Here is a 7,579-nt window from a genome sequence, read left to right as displayed (position 1 = left end):
TGCACGTTCACATTTTTCTGAAGAAAACGCTATTCAGATAGAGCCTACCCTTAAGAGACACGCGGTTGGAAGCAGTAGAGAAGAGGGCACTGGTTCCAGATAGAAATACTAAGACAAGGACTGTGAATTCTATTACCGCATCAGTTGGCAAGGCGAGTGTTGTCCACAAGGCAGAAGGTACCGTGTGGGCGCCTAACACAACACCCTTCATAATATTTCTTAGTGCGACCAGCGCGACCGAAAGCCACGGCTAACAATGAATTTCAAAAAAAAATTAATCAAGCAAAGGCACCGGTGAGATTCGAACTCACGATCTCCTGTTTACTAGACAGGCGCTTTAACCAACTAAGCCACGGCGCCGACGGGGATCAATTGAAAACATTTCCAATATTCGCTGCCTACTTCTCATAGAGAATTTTTCTCTATAGAATGTAGAAATAGAAACTTCGTCCGCTATGGACGAGGTTGGCGCTGGTGAACACTCTCAAGGTTCGCTTACACGCAAAACATAAATACCCACGAAAGCAGCAGATTGGACAGCCGTGGCCGTAGCTCAATTGGTAAGAGCCCCAGACGCGATATTCGGAGGTCGTGGGTTCGGATCCCTCCGGCGGCATGGTTGTTTTTTCTGCTGCTTCATAAGTAATTTTCTTTAAAAACGAATTGATTGGCACTAGATATTTAAAAAATAGAAACATTCCCCTATGCACCTTGGTTTCGGTGACTGTTGGCTTCCTATATATATATATATATATATATATATATATATATATATATATATATATATATATATATATATATATATATATATATATATATATATATATATATATATATATATATATATATATATATATATATATATATATATATAAATGAAGCAGGAAAGAAACGATAATAAGACTACCTGCGGCAAGGAAATTTCCGACGGAAAAAATGCGCTTAGATAACCTGTCATGGGCACACAAAATGCACAAGTTTAGATTAACAGCACAAATTACCGGTACAAAGAAAATGTTTGTGTCGCATAAGACGCACAGATTTTATTGACTGCTCGTGCTCTTACACAAAACGGAGGCTTTTTGGTCACTTTTCTGTTGAGTATAAATTCGGTTACTTCGACTCTACAGATAGTACCGGCAAATTAACGCGTGTTTGTGCAAGTGTGGCCATGGCAAAATTAAACTCAAAATTAAACTGCCCGGTTGCATCCTGGGTGTGGCTGCTCCATTTCGAAGCAGACTAAATTCAAAAAGAGATGTGTGCAGTGCGATGGCATAGCGCACGCGTTAGAAACCACAGGTTTGCTTCATCATTAAGGAACCCTCACTACGGCGTCACTCATTCTCCATGTTTCGCTTCGAGGCGATAAATTCGACATACCCACCTAAACTAATTTAATTTGTTTTCCTTGAGTTCACTTTCAGAGACACTTACTGCATTTAGCACTGCGGGCCAAAATGCTGCTTCGTAGATAGAAATCGTTTTGAATGCAAAGCAAGATTTCGATGTCGACCGGTTTCTTCGGACTTCGGTTGCCGCTGTTCCACATACTTTTTTTTCTGTGCCTCAGTGCTCGCGGCGTAATCCTGTTTCCTTATCAGGCGCGTCGGGGGTGTAGCTCAGATGGTAGAGCGCTCGCTTAGCATGCGAGAGGTACTGGGATCGATGCCCAGCACCTCCATATGCTTCTTTTTTCCTGCTCCCGTCCCACGTGTTTTAAGGACGAATGAGAATGCTTTAGTGTCAGCTCCCAGATTACGAACCCACTGCACACAGGTGTGTTCTACTACTCCGAGAAAAGGAAGAGATGTATGTCTGTTTTTTTTTTAGTATGGTGTTTTATGCATGTAGTGTTCATATTTCCATCATAAGTTGCAACAATTGCACCACCGCTCTGCCGTCAATTGCTTCTAAGCCCCAATAAAATCGTCCATGAGGTTGTTTGATCCTACCTAGCCCTCCATATGTGTGTTTGGTGGAGCACCACACTTCACTTCACGGCACAAAATATCTCTCTTGGCACCGGAATTGAAAGTTCGAAGCAGGTTTTTATGTCTAATATGCTATTAATGACGGAGCGAGAGCCGCGTAGAAATGGAAATTCAAACGCACAAGTTCGCAACAATAGATAAACAAGCTTCTCAGTTCTAAATAACGTACTGATAGTCGAGCACGGAATTCTACAACATTGTAAGCGGCTAACATCTCCCGCCACTATTGAGCCTTTTGAACGTCGCTGTCCGTCATACAGCGCTATGCCAAGTCGTGTTAGCATTTTTAACGTCTTCGCTTTCATTCTGCTGTCCCAAAATTTCAACCTCTACGATACACTCAATGCTAGCGGGACCTACAGATCATCAACCTTTAATTCGCTAATGATATTGCTCTGTTCGGTAACTTAGGACAGAGGTTATATATAGCGCATCCTTGGGGGACTAAACGAACTGAGAGAAGAGAAAAGTTTAAGAACTGTGAACTGCAAACGAAAATAGTGTTATAAAAGACAGATAAAGAGGAAAAGGGAAGGCAGAGATGTCAGCCAGAAGGGTTCTCGGATTTACTACCCTCTGTCCAACAATTAAGCTGATTTTCACGATAGGTAGTTGATACCGGAAGTATAACATGCCATCTACTTGCGCGAGACATTTTGAACGATGCGCTCATTTTTGTAGCGATAGCTACATTACGGTATCAATTCGAGCCTCCAGCGTGGCGGCGCGCCACGCTGTGGCTGAGCCGCCACGCTGTCACGTGGTTGGTCACATGGTGCGGAGCAGCTGCTGGCGGCGCGGCTGATCACGTGGTTCGTCACGTGGTTGGTCACGTGATGAAGTTCCACTCAGCCAGCTGTAGCTATCGCGTCACTCCAGGTTTAACCAGAGCTAAACCACCGCCAATTTTTTTTTACAAAACCTCAAAGGTACTCAATTAGAAAAGCAAAGCACGGAGCTAGTATTGTAGCACAGAAGTAGCGTTGTTAACCCAGCCGGTAGGACCAGGTTGACAAAGAGGGTTAAGGTAAGTTGACAGCGCAATAAACAGACATTCGTGGCAATAGCAATACAGCTGAGGCGTAGGGCCATCTTCTTCTTTGTCATGAGTCATTTGCATTGTCTGTCATCTTCTTCTTCGCGCTGTTTTTTTTTTTCATTTTTCAATTCAAATTCGATTCAAGGCAGAAAATTAACCAGTTACTCCACTCCTTGTCCATGAGTGCTTTTCTATCAGCAATGCTTCCTGGCCAATCCCCCCGCCGTGGGTATGTGCCACTAAGACTGAGGCCATCATCATCATCATCAACACGAGGCTTGATCGGTTGCGGCGATAGCTGAGTGCTCTCACGCAATATCCAGCGAGGCTGATCTCTGGATCTCAGTCATGGCAATGCTTATTTTTATTTATCATTTGTTGTTGGGCTCGGTTACACTGACAGAGGTGACGCCGCTCAACACACGAACTGATGCTTAAAGGGACACTGAGGAGGAATTGGCTTGTATCGATAGAATAGCAGCTCCTGATCACAAAAACGCCACTCTTACTGCAAACAAAGCTCTTGTAATGTAGAAAATAACAAGAACCAAAATACAGGTTTCGCCGCCACAGGCCAATCTCGCAAGTACAAGCGTGATGACTTCCTAGGACAAGAGGCGCCACCTTGAAGAAATTTTCCTTACTTCATGGACGCCACGAATCTCTGAGGCTGGCAAAGGAAGGTTGCGCACCGCACCGCTAGCCGTCAGAAATCACGGAGTCTGCGTTTACGTCACGTATCACGTCACTCCGTTCTGAGAAGTCATAAGAGTTGCCATGGCGTCACAAGAGTTCCCTGAGTTTGAATCAGAGCGGCGGGAAAAACTTTTTCATCTTTGAATCCAAATTTCTTTGAAATAAATGCATCTTTCGCGCCCGGACAAGCGGCAACAAAGCCATGAAATGCCGAATTATCAGATTTTGCTAACAAAAAAAAAATGATAGAGTTCTCCTCAGTGTCCCTTTAAGAGCAGCGCTCTAAAAAGTGTCGTGCTTTAACGCTCGATCTCGCGCTATTCGTGGGCAAAAATTCACGGAGGCTATCTGCTGTGACAGGTCCGTCCCAGGAGGAAGCAGCATTGGCACCAGCGACCAGACTACGCCGGTTTGGGCAACGGCTGCGTCTTTGCCTGAGTGCCCAGCGAGCCTTAAACATGAAATTCCCATATTAAAGAAGCGATTTATTGGCCCGGTAATGGAACTGTTGAAGACTGGATCTGCCGCAGACTGTAACTTCCACAAACGGGAACTGCCACTGCCCTGAATGTTACGCGGACTTCGTTTGTAGTAAGCGATAAGGGTTAGGTTTGAAGCATTGGAAGGACCGCAGTTCCAATTAATTTTTTTCTGAAGAAAACAATTCGTTCAAAGATATGACCTGTGCAAGCTATTGATACTGCTATACCTGTACCAGCGCATGAAAAGAAAATTTTGGGAAAAACTTTTTCTAGGCTCTGTTATAGAAGCCTGTACTAATTTCAGGCAGCTGCTCTATATGAAACGGAGAAACATAAAGCGGCTTCCGAAGATATGACGTTTTATTGTGTAATCTTCATCAACCAAACAACCATGCAGCTCAAGAAGCTTAAGGTTGCAAAGCGGCAACACCATTTCTCTGAGGTCAAAAAATAAATACACCATGCACCTTATAGTTCTGGTTTTAGAAATACGCATTGAGTTGCACCGAATTTATATAACCAAATTTACATTAATAATGATCGTGGCTTTTAAAGACAAAGTTTATAACTGCGTGTTCTTAGTTGCCATGGCCGCCAGTAATGTTCTTATTCGCATCACATGAATCCCAGAATTTCCTTGTGTCCTGCGCAAGGTAACATGCGCACTAAATCGTCCTTGAACGCCCCCCTCGTCCCTCGTAGCTTTGCTTAGAATGAGGAAGTATCTGTGCGCCATATTCGGCAAGGCACGGGTCTGACTTCATCTGTCAGTCATTGTGATGTGACAAGCAGCTGCAAACAGCAGACAAGTGCCTACACTGTAGCACTTCATTCAACGTGTACGATTAGTCAATCAGTCAGTTCAATTTACTGCCGCAGTATGCTTAAATATCTCATGGGTTATGCAAGAGATGATCCCCAGGTCTCCAGACTGCTATGGTACGTCTTGCCGTATTAACAATAACATTGATTTCGTTGTTTCCACCATTAGAGAATTGGCATGGAAAAGGAGATAGAAATGAAAGCACGCGGAGTTGAAATAGATCAGTAAGAAGGTCAGTAAGGTTACAAAAGAAGGTAGCAGCGTTTTCATATACAAAATAAACATGAAAACCAGGATACGAATACGAAATTTCATCAAACTAAAAAAATTTTCAAAATAAGATTATGATCCAACACCATAATGCATACAAAATGTTATATCACTCAGTTTCTTCTAGAAAGGAAGAAACTAAGTATCTGATTAAGAACAACAGGGGAATATGGTGAAATCACGAAACCTGGGTATGTTTTAAAGTTAGGTAAAGATGTTGGGTTATTTTTTTTTAAATTGAGGTCCTAATGTTTTACAGAAGAAAAGTTCAGAAAAATGAAGTATTTTTGCATAAATGGTTCACACTTTTATTAATATAAGGCTATTAGAAATGCAACCCTTGTTTGAAGAGAATTTATTAAATAAGACTGAAGAGCGAATAAATGGCTGGTATTCATATTTATGGGTTCGTATAATTACATACCAAGGTTAAACAGGCGCTCCTATGGGCAGATAATCTGCCTGAAAATAATCAGTGACCGTGGATGAAGCCCGTCCAAGGTCACTGATGGGAGCAGCTAGGAGAGAAATATTAGTAAATGAATGGAGGCACGGCGGTGGGTGAAAAAAGGAAACAAAAGGGTGGATAAAAGGCAGGCACGCTGTTGCCGAAAGAGAGCCTGAAAGAAGAGATAAAATAAAACGCGGCCCAGCTGAGAAAGAAGGAGAGAGAAGCAGGAAGGGCGGCCAAAGGAAAGGAAAGCAAGAAGCGGGAGAAATGGTGGTGGTAGTGGTTGTTTATTAAAATAATAGTAAAAAGGAAGGAAAAGATTTTTGCTAGCCCCGGCATCGGCCATCGATACTGAAGCACCTGAGCTGGGGCAGCGGAAATAAAGGATAGCAGGCAGAATGAAGAAATTTAATGAAATATGTGAGGGGACAGGAAGATAGGATAGGGGGAGAAGTAATATGTACAAACTATTTACACAATAAGAAATGTGTCCAGGGCGGGAGAAATGAGAGACGTTGTTTCGTAGAGAGAAATAGAATTATCTGAATCTCAATCACACAGCGATTCCACCCGCCGCTCCCTATCGGAGCACTGAATACCATCGACCACGGGAGCCGGTCTAACCGGTTCTGTGTTCGTCTCTCCCCGCGAGCGGCTGGAGTGCGGAAGCGCAGAAGGGAAGTGCTCGCTGAGAGGGAAGCTCAGTCACGATTCCCTATGCGGGAGGCCGGAAAAACCAAATAACAAGGCAGTCCACGCGGATGGCGCAGCATCTGCCGTGCAGTATTGCTATGGGTGATGCGAAGGACGATCGCTGCGTTCACGAACCTCGTCGTTGACGAGATTCATCTGCGCTCACCGCCGAGCGAGAAACCGATCGGAGGCGTAGCCAGACCAAGGAACGGAGGGTGACGAAGATCTCCCAGGAGCGACAGAGGCTCCAGTGAAAACGCGTAGAGGGTGGACCTTCAGCTTCCGGAACACTGCAGTCTCGTACGAGGTTCGTGTTAGGAGTGTCGCGCTGAGCTAAGCGTCGGCGCCAAGCTGCCGCCGCCGCTGCAGCCTCCGGCTGACACATTTTCTTAACTCAGCCATTTCCAAGATAAACCCTTCTTTTATTTTCAGGAATTCATCGCGCTTCATAGCATTGTATTGAGATATGTCGCAGATGATCCGTGTTCCGTCTGCTTTTTTAAAGCGAAAGCTTTACTGGCCGCGAACTTGCTATTTCCCCGTGGCGGTACTCCGAGGAGGCACATGACGTCACAACGCGCGCCTCGCCGCGAATATTTCTCTCTCTCTCTCGCTCCCTAGTCACTACTGCGCATGCGCCACTAGTAGCAGCGAGCCACAGGTGCTCCGCCGCTGCGCAGCGCCGCACCTTTCTTAAAAATCCAACTTTCAATTTTCTCTTCCTTCTGTCCCTTCTTTATCCCTTCCTTTACGGCGCGGTTCGGGTGGGCACCGAGATATTGCTGCAGTGCCGCATGTCAGCCACAACGCTGTCAGGGCTGATGCATTCAGGCGGCACGTCTCTCTCACCTCCGCCACATGTATCAAAGCACGAATGAGGCGTCCGCATATCCAGGGAGCCAGCTATGCGCCCTTCCTTTCCTCAAAACCATCACCGCCTAGAACATTGTCAACGCCTACGCCAATGAACACGGGGTACGGCGACATCTTTCGCTTTGTATGTCCTGGGTTAGTTGAGCTAATCCACATTAATTTTTTGCTCTGTCTTCCACGCACAAATTATGTATTCTCAATTTTTTTTTCTCTTCTTCCGCTTCCCTCTGCCTTTCACCGGTGCGCTGCAACAAAATT

General features: G+C 44.8%; 2 non-coding genes across 2 annotated transcripts; one reads left to right on the top strand and one right to left on the bottom strand.

Annotated features, from left to right (window-relative positions):
• Positions 1-286: 286 nt before the first annotated feature.
• Positions 287-360, bottom strand: TRNAT-AGU (transfer RNA threonine (anticodon AGU)). The gene has a single exon. It is a non-coding gene; the product is annotated as a tRNA-Thr (tRNA).
• Positions 361-1,611: 1,251 nt separating this feature from the next.
• On the top strand, positions 1,612-1,684 carry TRNAA-AGC (transfer RNA alanine (anticodon AGC)). The gene has a single exon. It is a non-coding gene; the product is annotated as a tRNA-Ala (tRNA).
• The last annotated feature ends 5,895 nt before the right edge of the window (positions 1,685-7,579 follow it).

The sequence above is a fragment of the Amblyomma americanum genome, chromosome 9 (assembly GCF_052857255.1).
Source record: "Amblyomma americanum isolate KBUSLIRL-KWMA chromosome 9, ASM5285725v1, whole genome shotgun sequence".
Classification (NCBI taxonomy): Eukaryota; Metazoa; Arthropoda; class Arachnida; order Ixodida; family Ixodidae; genus Amblyomma; species Amblyomma americanum.
Note: the sequence above shows the minus strand (reverse complement) of the source record. Positions and strands in the feature narration are given on the sequence as shown.